The sequence below is a fragment of the Salmo salar genome, unplaced genomic scaffold (genome assembly GCF_965601325.2).
Source record: "Salmo salar unplaced genomic scaffold, fSalSal1 ptg000867l, whole genome shotgun sequence".
In the NCBI taxonomy this organism is placed as follows: domain Eukaryota; kingdom Metazoa; phylum Chordata; class Actinopteri; order Salmoniformes; family Salmonidae; genus Salmo; species Salmo salar.
This window is the reverse complement of record NW_027675530.1, coordinates 430317-443681: the sequence shown is the minus strand read 5'-3', so window position 1 is coordinate 443681 and position 13365 is coordinate 430317. Positions and strand designations below refer to the sequence as shown.

General features: G+C 40.5%; 1 pseudogene; it reads left to right on the top strand.

Moving 5' to 3' along the window:
- The first annotated feature begins 5200 nt into the window (after positions 1-5200).
- On the top strand, positions 5201-6898 carry LOC145877329 (uncharacterized; annotated as a pseudogene).
- Positions 6899-13365: the final 6467 nt, after the last annotated feature.

The window sequence follows — 13365 nt, the reverse complement described above, 5'->3', positions numbered from 1 at the left end:
ACTAGAGGGAGGGAGCCAGTCATCACTATAACCTGACTAGAGGGAGGGAGCCAGTCATCAATATAACCTGACTAGAGGGAGCTAGTCATCACTATAACCTGACTAGAGGGAGCCAGTCATCACTATAACCTGACTAGAGGGAGCCAGTCATCACTATAACCTGACTGGAGGGAGCCAGTCATCACTATAACCTGACTAGAGGGAGCCAGTCATCACTATAACCTGACTAGAGGGAGCGAGCCAGTCATCACTATAACCTGACTAGAGGGAGGGAGCCAGTCGTCACTATAACCTGACTAGAGGGAGCCGACCAGTTCTGAAAGCCTTTTGCCGTACCCTCATCCTACTCCTCTGGTGATGTAGACGTTATCCCAGGCCCTGTGTGTCCCCAGGCGCTCTCATTTGTTGACTTCTGTAACCGTAAAAGCCTTGGTTTCATGCATGTTAACATCAGAAGCCTCCTCCCTAAGTTTGTTTTACTCACTGCTTTAGCACACTCCGCCAACCTTGATGTCCTTGCCGTGTCTGAATCCTGGCTTTGGAAGGTCACCAAAAATTCTGAAATTTCCATCCCCAACTACAACATTTTCCATCAAAATGAGAGGAGTTGCAATCTACTGCAGAGATGGCCTGCAATGTTCTATCATACATTCCAGGTCTAAGCCCAAACAGTTCAAGCTTTTAATTTAAAAAATGAATCTCTCCAGAAATAAGTCTCTCACTGTTGCCGCCTGTTACAGACCCCCCTCAGCTCCCAGCTGCCCTGGACACCATATGTGAATTGATTGGCTCCCATCTATCTTCAGAGTTTGTTCTGTTAGGTGACCTAAACTGGGATATACTTAACCTCTCTAGGGGGTTTTCAAAACGTTTGAAATGCTATTACTTCAATTTCTCAAACATATGACTATTTTACAGCTATTTAAAGACAAGACTCTCGTTAATCTAACCACACTGTCCGATTTCAAAAAGGCTTTACAGCGAAAGCAAAACATTAGATTATGTCAGCAGACTACCCAGCCAGAAATAATCAGACTACCCATTTTTCAAGCTAGCATATAATGTCACAAAAACCCAAAAGACAGCTAAATGCAGCACTAACCTTTGATGATCTTCATCAGATGACACACCTAGGACATTATGTTATACAATACATGCATGTTTTGTTCAATCAAGTTCATATTTATATCAAAAAACAGCTTTTTACATTAGCATGTGACGTTCAGAACTAGCATACCCCCCGCAAACTTCCGGGGAATTTACTAACAATTTACTAAATTACTCACGATAAACGTTCACAAAAAGCATAACAATTATTTTAAGAATTATAGATACAGAACTCCTCTATGCACTCGATATGTCCGATTTTAAAATAGCTTTTCGGATGAAGCACATTTTGCAATATTCTAAGTACATAGCCCAGCCATCACGGGCTAGCTATTTATCCACCCGGCAAGTTTAGCCTTCACCAAAATCAGATTTACTATAAGAAAAATGGTCTTACCTTTCCTGTTCTTCGTCAGAATGCACTCCCAGGACTTCTACTTCAATAACAAATGTAGGTTTGGTCCCAAATAATCCATCGTTATATCCAAATATCCTCTGTTTTGTTCGTGCGTTCTAGACACTATCCCAATGGTAAATCACGGTCGCACGCATGGTGCATAACGTGACATTTTTTTGAAATATTCCATTACCGTACTTCGAAGCATGTCAACCGCTGTTTAAAATCAATTTTTATGCAATTTATCTCGTAGAAAAGCGATAATATTCCGACCGGGAATCTGTGTGTCTGTAAACGGAGGGAAAAACAGAAAGGCGGGGGCGGCCAGTGCTCGAGCCTAAGCCCTTTGTCCTCTGATAGACCACTTAGCAAAAGCGCTCCTGTGTTTCAGCCAGGGTTTTGAATTACGTCATTCAGGTTTTTCCCGGGCTCTGAGAGCCCATTGGAGCCGTAGGAAGTGTCACGTAACAGCAGAGATCCTTTGTAATGAATAGAGATGACAAAGAAGGGCAAGAAATGGTCAGACAGGGTACTTCCTGTACAGAATCTTCTCAGGTTTTGGCCTGCCAAATGAGTTCTGTTATACTCACAGACACCATTCAAACAGTTTTAGAAACTTTGGAGTGTTTTCTATCCAAAGCTAATAATTATATGCATATTCTAGTTTCTGGGCAGGACTAATAATCAGATTAAATCGGGTACGTTTTTTATCCAGCCGTGAAAATACTGCCCCCTAGCCATAAGAGGTTAACCTCTCTAGGGGGTGTGGGACGCTACCGTCCCACATGGCCAACATCCAGTGAAATTGCAGAGCACCAAATTCAAAAACAGAAATACTCATAAGAATTCATAAAACATACAAGTGTTATACATCGGTTTAAAGATTAACTTCTTGTTAATCAAACCACGGTGTCAGATTTCAAAAAGGCTTTACCGTGAAAGCATACCATGCGATTATCTGAGAACAGCGCCCAGCAGACAAATCATTACAAACAGTTACCAGCCAAGTAGAGGAGTTACACAAGTCAGAAATAGCGATAAAATGAATCACTTACTTTTGATGATCTTCATATCGTTGCAACTCACAAGACTCCCATTTACTCAATAAATGTTTGTTTTGTTCGATAAAGTCTCTCTTTATATCCAAAAACCTCCGTTTTGTTCATGCGTTTTGTTCAGTAATCCACAGGCTCAAAGGCAATCACAACAGCCAGACGAAAAATCCGAAAAGTATCAGTAAAGTTCGTAGAAACATGTCAAACGATGTTTATAATCAATCCTCAGGTTGTTTTTAGCCTAAATAATATATAACATTTCAACCGGACAATAACGTCGTCAATATAAAAGGTAAACAAGAAAGGTGCGCTCTCGGTCTCGCGCATGAAAAATCTCTGAGATACTGAATGGTCCACTCATTCAGAGTGGTCTTACACTCTCATTTTTCAGGATGCAAGCCTGAAACTATTTCTAAAGACTGTTGACATCTAGTGGAAGCCATAGGAAGTGCAATTTGAGACCTAAGTCAATGGAATCTGTATAGGCAGTCAATGGAAAACTACAACAACAACAAATCCCACTTCCTGGATGTATTTTTCTCAGGTTTTCGCCTGTCATATCAGTTCTGTTATACTCACAGACATTGTTTTGGAAACTTTAGAGTGTTTTCTATCCAAATCTACCAAGTTTACTTTGGCACGCTTTTCATCCGGAGGTGAAAACAGTGCCCCCTACCCTAGTGAGGTTAACACCCCGGCCGTCCTACAATTCAAGCTAGATGCCCTCAATCTCACACAAATTATCAAGGAACCCACCAGGTACAACCCCTAAATCTGTAAACATGGGCACCCTCATAGATATTATCCTGACCAACTTGCCCTCCAAATACACCTCTGCTGTTTTCAATCAGGATCTCAGCGATCACTGCCTCATCGCCTGCATCCGTTATGGGTTTGCGGTCAAACGGCCACCCCTCATCACTGTCACATGCTCCCTAGAACACTTCTGCGAGCAGGCCTTTCTAATCGACCTGGTATACATATTCGTCGCCAAACCCACTGGCTCCAGGTCATCTATAAGTCTTTGCTAGGCCGACTTCACTCAGCTCACTGGTCACCATAGCAACACCCACCCATAGCACGCGCTCCAGGAGGTATATCTCACTGGTCATCCCCAAAGCCAACACCTCCTTTGGCCGCCTTTCCTTCCAGTTCTCTGCTGCCAATGACTGCAACGAATTGCAAAAATCGCTGAAGTTGGAGACATATATCTCCCTCACTAACTTTAAGCATCAGCTATCTGAGCAGCTTACCGATCGCTGCAGCTGTACACAGCCCATCTGTAAATAGCCCATCTGTAAATAGCCCATCCAACTGCCTACCTCATCCCCATGTTTTTATTTACGTTTTTTTGCTCTTTTGCACACCAGTATTTCTACTTGAACATCTATCACTCCAGTGTTAAATTGTAATTACTTCACTACTATGGCCTATTTATTGCCTTACCTCCGTACTCCATTTGCACACACTATATATAGATTTTTCTATTGTGTTATTGACTGTTCGTTTGTTTATCCAACGTGTAACTCTGTTGTTTTTGTCGCACTGCTTTGCTTTATCTTGGCCAGGTTGCAGTTGTAAATGAGAACTTGTTCTCAACTAGCCTACCTGGTTAAATAAAGGTGAAATACATTTTTTTTTTTTTTTAATCTTAGCTTTATTGACAACACTCAAATGGATACTGTCATTAACGCAGTTCTTCAATAATTACACATAATACTTAATACTGTAGATGTTTAGTTACAGTCACATGATCAACTATCAGAAGATCCAGGAAATACTTTTCTGAATGCCAGTCACATGACAAACATCACGACATGCAACAACAACCAAAGTGCTTCTTCATTCATTACTCTGGTAAAGACAGTTATGCCGTGCTCCACGTTGGATCCAACATCCCTAACAAATTGATGTTTATAATGTGTTATTGTCTGCTTGATTTACTGTAGGGTCTCGTTAGTCCGTTTGGAAACGGAGATACTTAGCTCATAATGTGTAGAGAACTGTTCCTTGATGGATAGGCTATTGTTCAACACACAGAGCTATTTTCCTATATTTGTTGTTAGGTGTAGTTATGGGTCCTACAGTAGGTCTATGTTATTGTTAGGTGAAGTTATGGGTCCTACAGTAGGTCTATGTTATTGTTAGGTGAAGTTATGGGTCCTACAGTAGGTCTATGTTATTGTTAGGTGAAGTTATGGGTCCTACAGTAGGTCTATGTTGTTGTTAGGTGAAGTTATGGGCCAATTTGGCAAACAGTGTACAAACCCTCATTGTCAGGCTGATGAAAAAGCCAAAGAGCATTTTACTGGTTGAAGTGTTTTTTAAGTATAAAGCGGTTGATTTGCGATGACGACACAAACATTATATTAAGCAGGAGATTCAAGCGAGCCTGACAATTATAATCCAAAGTAGTGTGAAATGAACTCATAATCAACCTGGTAATGGAGGTTACTCCCCTGAGCAAAAATCTTTTCTCACCAGCAAACATAGAAAAGGGCCTCCAATCTTAGATGTTACTACTAATGTGAAAACAAGACAAAATATGACTATTGTTGCTCATTTTAAGACAAATGTCAAGTAATCATTACATTCATTACAGATGTCAATTGTTGTTCAACATCATGGCTACGCTGTTGGCATGACCTTTTACAGTGGATTTCTGCTGTTGTGGGCCTTTAACCATCTGTATGACTTTGTCATTCACACAGGAGAGAGACGGGACTATCGTGGATCCTCTGGGGAGCCTCAACAACCTCATGATGCTGATGAGGCAGAGAAGAGTCTCTCCAGATCAGAACTCCTCAAGAAACACCAGCAGAGACCCACAGGGAAGATAATTAACCTCTCTGACTGTGGGAAGAGATTCACCTCATCAGGCATTAAAATTCATCGGAGAAGCCACACAGTAGAGAAAGCTTATTGCTGTACTCAATGTGGGAAGAGTTTTGATACATCTAGCCATCTTATTGTACACCAAAGAACACGCACAGGAGAGAAATCTTATAGCTGTGATGAATGTGGGAAGAGTTTTACTCATCGAAGCAGCCTGATATCACACCAGAGAATACACACAGGAGAGAAACTTTCTAGCTGTGATCAATGTGGGAAGAGTTTTACTCGTTCAACCAGCCTGAAATTACACCAGAGAACACACACAGGAGAGAAATCTTTTAGCTGTGATCAATGTGGGAAGAGTTTTACTCAACTAGGCAACCTGATAACACACCAGAGAACACACACAGGAGAGAAACCATATAGCTGTGATGAATGTGGGAAGAGTTTTACTCAATCAACCAGCCTGAAATTCCACCAGAGAAAACACACAGGAGAGAAACCTTTTAGCTGTGATCAATGTGGGAAGAGTTTTACTCATCGAAGCAGCCTGATATCACACCAGAGAATACACACAGGAGAGAAACTTTCTAGCTGTGATGAATGTGGGAAGAGTTTTACTCGTTCAACCAGCCTGAAATTACACCAGAGAACACACACAGGAGAGAAACCTTTTAGCTGTGATCAATGTGGGAAGAGTTTTACTCAGCTAATCAACCTGATAACACACCAGAGAACACACACAGGAGAGAAACCATACAGCTGTGATGAATGTGGGAAGAGTTTTACTCATTCAACCAGCCTGAAATTACACCAGAGAACACGCACAGGAGAGAAACCTTTTAGCTGTGATCAATGTGGGAAGTGTTTTACTCATCGAAGCAGCCTGATATCACACCAGAGAATACACACAGGAGAGAAACCGTATATCTGTGATGAGTGTGGGAAGAGTTTTACTTGCTTGCGCAGTCTGACTCTTCACCAGAGAACACACACAGGAGAGAAACCCTATAGCTGTACTCGATGTGGGAAGTTTTTTTTAAAATCTAACCATCTGACGATACACCAAAGAAGACACACAGGAGAGAAACCCTATAGTTGTACTCAATGTGGGAAGAGTTTTGTTCAATCTGGAGAACTGAAGATGCACCAGAGAAGACACACAGGAGAGAAACCCTATAGCTGTACTCGATGTGGCAAGAGTTTTGTTCAATCTGGCAAACTGAAGATACACTAAAGAACACACACGGGAGAAAAACCTTATAGCTGTGGTCAATGTGGGAAGAGGTTTGCTGCATCTAGCACTCTGACTCAACACCAGAGAACACACACAGGAGAGAAACCTTATAGCTGTGATCAATGTGGGAAGAGTTTTACTACATCTAGCACTCTGACTCTACACCAGAGAACACACACAGGAGAGAAACCTTATAGCTGTGATCAATGTAACAAGAGATACTCTGATAAAAGACATCTGATCAAACATCAGAAAATACATACATGAAGGAGTTGTTTCATGATATCAATGATATGTCACAATGTAGAATGTTTTAACATTGTAGAAGGAGTATTTTAATGATGTCACAATGTAGAACCCTAAACGTTTGTCCCCTGTTCTATTGATTTCAACATGATATGGATATTAGCCTCAGGGGGAAAATCCAGGCTCTGAAATGGAAGAGTTACTATTTATGTGATTTAACAAAAAGTGACTAACAAAAAAAGAGTTGGTGACCATGTTGGTGACCCACTGGAATCAAAATGCAACACTTCAAAATGTAGCTAGCTGTTTTCTACAAATTGTCCTCTAACCAGGGATGTACACATTACTCCCATATTCCATGTGGATTTTGAGCTGTTAGTTTAACAGGACGTGCAACCTCATCTCCCTCCTCTCACACAATTGATTTCAACATGATATCGATGAGTGATGACATAAATGTTGTGTTCCTTTGTTTAGCAACCCCTACATTTAAATGTTTCACTCCAAAATGTAGCTGACTGTCTTCTGCAGGTTGTCCTCTAATCAGTGAGGTAAAAGACATCTCCCATTTCCATGTGTTTTTTTAGTTGTGCTAGTTTCAACATCACGTACAACCTGATTTCACCCTTAATCGATATCAGTGATTTATTGCTACTTGTCAAAACAACAGTGTTTCTGGTGCTTGTGCAGTTTATAAGGAGCTTGTTTTTAAAAAGTAATATGATTATTGTGGCAGATGTTTGTGTATGTAGCACATGTTATGTTTAGGTTTTCAATTTATCACAAACTGTTTCTGCATATTGGTTATTGATTTGTACATGTTAAAACTGTGTTTTGACATTGGGGATATCCCACCTAGAAAAATGTCATTGAAAATACCTTGAAAAAAGGACTATGCAACCAAATATTTATTTATGCAACCGACTGACAATTTTTGGTACAATTATATTGACATTGTTGCCCTGCTATTAGAATATCAGGGTTCATTCTCAGATGTGCCAACCCAAATGTACTAGAGCATGACATTGGGGACTGGGCCCCGATCCAACAACATGCCTATTTAGTGAACCCTGAGAAGAGAGAGAAGCTCGAAATGAGACATGTCCCTGGTAAGGACAACTTGGTTGCTGATTGTGGGCAGTTAATAAGTTTTGCGTTAGCCAGTGCCATTGATTACAATTTATTTTGACTGGTTTTTTGGCGATGAGTTTTATCTCTTATTCTTTTCCGTATTTTTCGTTCCAAGGGGACCAGAGTTCTAGAAGCTAGTGGGGAAAAAAATATAAAAAATGTGTTCCAGAAGCGTTTTAGGGTTTTTTTCTTGTTGTTTTTAATTGTTGACAGCCAGTAGACACCATGTTTATATTGGTGAAGGTGAAGCATTGTAGTTGATTATAATGTGAAATGGAAGTTGTTTTCTGTTGGTGGTAAGCATTCTATTAAGGTGTTAGTCTTTGGTTTTTCCATTTATGTTTTGAGGTTGGACTTTAGCACGTCTAGCTCGTTAGCACGTGTAGCTCGTTAGCACGTCTAGCTAGTTAGCACGTCTAGCTCGTTAGCACGTCTAGCTCGTTAGCACGTCTAGCTCGTTAGCACGTCTAGCTCGTTAGCCCGTCTAGCTCGTTAGCATGTATAGCTCGTTAGCCCGTCTAGCTCGTTAGCATGTATAGCTCGTTAGCACGTCTAGCTCGTTACCACGTCTAGCTCGTTAGCACGTAGGACGCACTGATTGGTGTCACCTCGTTAGTCAGTATGTGTTACACCTGTGCTGGCTTGTCCATCTCGTTAGTGGGAAGGTGTTTCACCTGAGCTGGTCCAGGTTCTATTTAAGAGTGTCTGGCCCAGTGCTCCAGTTGTCTTGATACATGTGGAGAGTCAACATCTTTAGTTGCTCCACCTTTTTGGTTTACTTCCTGTCTTTAAGTTTGGTGTGGGTTTTTCTTTTGTTTGTCTCTTCTTGGGCAGATTTAGTGGGTCTCATGGTGGGTGTCTTTTAGCTCCCAGTTGTTGTTACTAGTCAACTTTCAGTGGACACTGAGAGCAAAACTGCAACATTATGTTATAATACTTTTATTGCATCAAATGGTTGTTTTATGCAACAGAATAGAGGGTTCTTAGAACTATTGTGTCTGTGTTCTACTGAGGATGGGCCTCTGGGAGAAAACACTGACAGGAGATTTACAATGTCTTTTGGGTGATAAAACCTAAAGAGACTGCATTCCAGAACATGAGTTAATGTTTCTGTTCTATATGGTACCAGGGAGAGATGACCCCAGGGCCAGACCCTGGTCTCTACACAAAGAGTACTGTTTTTAAAGCAGATACTGTCTGCTGAGAATTAGAAGTATCTTTCATACAAATCTTAACCTTGTGACCCGTTCTATACATCTGTTGTTGGTCATGTAGGTTGAAAGGGGTGTATCTTGGCTGTAAAAGACCTTTGTACTTTTGTATTGTGGCTCTCAACGAATCATCTGGGGTTGATTCATCTCTCAACGAATCATCTGGGGGTGATTCATCTCTCAATGAATCATCTGGGGGTGATTGTTCGACCAGCCATCATTATCATAGGGCACCCAATTGATTGACTTTATATGTGTGTTGTATTGACCTGCTCCCTTATAAGTGAATAAAGATTTAGTTTAAGATAAGCGAGCCGAGTGGATACCACATCTCGAACGTAGTTTAAAAAAAGAGGTGAGTGAAACACGCAAAGTGGAGTTTTTAGAAAAGCCTCGTAGGCTCTGAGTGTGTATTCCTGTGTGGAGGTGTAAACAGGGCCCAGTCAGTAGGCTCTGAGTGTGTATTCCTGTGTGGAGGTGTAAACAGGGCCCAGTCAGGAGGCTCTGAGTGTGTATTGCTGTGTGGAGGTGTAAACAGGGCCCAGTCAGGAGGCTCTGAGTGTGTATTCCTGTGTGGAGGTGTAAACAGGGCCCAGTCAGGAGGCTCTGAGTGTGTATTCCTGTGTGGAGGTGTAAACGGGGCCCAGTCAGGAGGCTCTGAGTGTGTATTCCTGTGTGGAGGTGTAAACGGGGCCCAGTCAGGAGGCTCTGAGTGTGTATTCCTGTGTGGAGGTGTAAACAGGGCCCAGTCAGGAGGCTCTGAGTGTGTATTCCTGTGTGGAGGTGTAAACAGGGCCCAGTCAGGAGGCTCTGAGTGTGTATTCCTGTGTGGAGGTGTAAACAGGGCCCAGTCAGTAGGCTCTGAGTGTGCATTCCTGTGTGGAGGTGTAAACAGGGCCCAGTCAGGAGGCTCTGAGTGTGTGTTCCTGTGTGGAGGTGTAAACAGGGCCCAGTCAGTAGGCTCTGAGTGTGTATTCCTGTGTGGAGGTGTAAACAGGGCCCAGTCAGGAGGCTCTGAGTGTGTATTCCTGTGTGGAGGTGTAAACAGGGCCCAGTCAGAAGGCTCTGAGGCTGAGTCAGCTATCTGTGAACTGGATGAAAACTAGAATCTGTGTTTACTAGTTAAGACCATTTGTGATATAGTATAAGATGGTACGGTGCACCTGGAATTATTTTAAACCTGTACCCCATTTTAGAAGTATTGAAAGATGTAAATGTATGAGTTTCATTATCCTAGGAACTAACCATTAGATAAATGTGAAAATATTCCTGCAGGTTAAAATATTGTTGAAAAACAACTAATTGATTAGGTATGTTTGGGAATAGCATTGTGTGACTGTGATATGAGAGTTGTGTGACTGTGATATGAGAGTTGTGTGACTGTGATATGAGAGTTGTGGAAATGAGTCTTCATTTGATGTTTGCATAGTATCATAGAAATATGCTGAATCGGATGATTGAAATGTGGATAATAAGCGGGATGATATTTTAGAAAGCAGCGGAAGGTCTATAGTTCCTGGGAGGCTTGATTTTTGCCGTGGTCTCTGGGAGGTTAGAGAACCGTTGAGGATCCCATGGTCATTGTCTGGGAAACTAAAGTTTATTTTTGGTTCTGCTGGGAGGATGTTTGGAGAGATGCTTCGTTGCTATGGAGAGTCCCTGAAAAAGCAAATGGAATGGTTGTCGTGACTACCTGAGAATTTCTTACGTTTTATATGGGTTCTGTGAATATATGAAAATATGATGAATTGTATGTGTGTATAATCGATTACTAGAGATTTGATAAAGTAATACTGGGAATATAATTAGATACAATTTAAACAACCCATATGTAGACGAACATAGGTTTTGAGTTGGTATCTTTAATGGATCATTTGATAAAGATGAGGGTTAAGCATTATTAAACTGTCTTAAAAGTCTGGCCAGTTGTCTCAGAAACTGATGGGAGTGTGTCCACTTTAGGGGAAGTTACCCTAACGATGAAACAAAAATTATTTTTGGACTTTCTCCGTCCGGGTACTACATTTTACATATATATTTGAAATAAAACTGCCCTTAAGGTCTGGGGGGGGGGGGCTGCCCCTACAAACCAACGACTCCCTTTGAAAACGGGCGATGCGGCATCAGAAACATTTATTATAGTGTTAAAATGTACTACAAAGTGTAGCTAAACAGAATAACTTTGGTCATACCCAGTCAGCACATAACGTCCAAGGACGTCGAAATATGGGCGATATCAGGTCTGTCTGTTGTGGCCGCTATTTCACCCTAAAATAGTCATCCCAAATTTGGGGTTAATTTTTTTAACTCCCTGTCCACCCTCTCCCCATTATAAAACAATATTTTAATAATAATAACAATATTGACAATATTGATTTAAATCATTCATTGTTTATTTAGTGGCACCACAAATGTGAATTAATATTTACAAAACAATTTAACAAACAAAACACATTACAAAATTGCAACATTTCTGCAGACATGTCAGACCATAAAAAATAATACATTTACTTTGTATAGTGCTTTTCATGACATACCTTGTCACGGACATAATGGCCACCCGGGTCCTCATTGAAGAGGTAGGGCAAGAGCAGAATCGCTGCTGTGGTCTCCAGTCCTAGTAAAGTAAAGCAATGATCTTACTACACTTGCTAATTTCATTACAAAATACTTTAGAGAAAGGGAAGGAATAAGAGCAAATACCTCTTCTGTATTGTCCTTCAGGGACTGTCAAAATAGCAGGATGATGTCCTCACCCCTGCCTCGCCTCTCTACCTCTGATAGTCCTTGAATTATCTTTTTGTCTATATCCATTCCATGGACTTGATTCATTTCTGAGAAGATCTGAAAAAGATCATTTGCACACATTTGTATGCTAATAGATGTCAGTTTGTATTGACTGCTATGTAGGTTAAATGTACACTTCAAATGCAGCTGTCCTACAACATATCTGTACCTTCTTCTTGAAAATGTGTCAAAGAATAGTCTTACAAGCATTTATATATATATATATATATATATATATATATATATATATATATATATATATATATATATATATATACTTTGTAATTTGTAAGTCGCTCTGGATAAGAGCGTCTGCTAAATGACGTAAATGTAAATGTACTACATCAATATTTAAAGATAAATGGCATCGACATACAATTGAATGTAAAATAGAAGAACATATTGGAGAACATGTTGTCTTTATGGAAACGATATTAATTTCCCTCCACAAGGGGGCGGACATGTAACGTTTCCAAAATGGGATAGTATTGTACATGTAACGTTTCCAAAATGGGATAGTATTGTACATGTAACGTTTCCAAAATGGGATAGTATTGTACATGTAACGTTTCCAAAATGGGATAGTATTGTCCATATAACGTTATGCCCCTTTGTGAGTTAATAGTATTGCATGCTGTAGCAGGCTATATAAAGAGGAAGACCTCCATTGACGATTCAGTTCGTTGTAACATCTGGTCTGGACAGGTCACTGTCCTTAGTTAGTTAGTTAAGTTAGCTAGTTTATTATCACAAAAGTGAGAACTGCTCTAGATTGGAAACTTACATTAATGAGAGTGTAAAGCCATGTTGGCTTTATGGAAACGATATAGAATATATGGGAAAGAATATAGTTGAGGAAATAATCCAAACCTAGTTGTGCCTAGTTAGGACATAACGTTAGCTAGCTAGCTAACGGTACTGTACTGTAGCTCATACAACGCCGACGGTCAAACCCGGCTTTCTAATATTTACGTTCATTAACTATAGTAACGTTATGGAAGATATTCACAGAAAACTATCATTGTCTTCGTTACTCATTATTAGTATGTTATATTATTATAATACATTATTTCGAGACATATTCAGAGTCAAACATCAACCCAACTTAACCTTTTTAACTGTTGTCGCATCCAAACTTGTCACCATCGTTTTCAGTTGTAATTGCGAAGTTCCCGGAAGAAGTCCAGCAACAACGGAGGTTCCTCGATGAACCCACCTTCTAACAAGTTCTTTGAAGAACCTTTTGGGGCTGTTTTTCATTGACCAAGAACCCTACGGTTCTTAGGGGATCTGAGAACAACTCCAGTTGAACCCTTCATTTTTAGAGTGTAGTCGGCTCTATTTACTCTCAGATTCAAA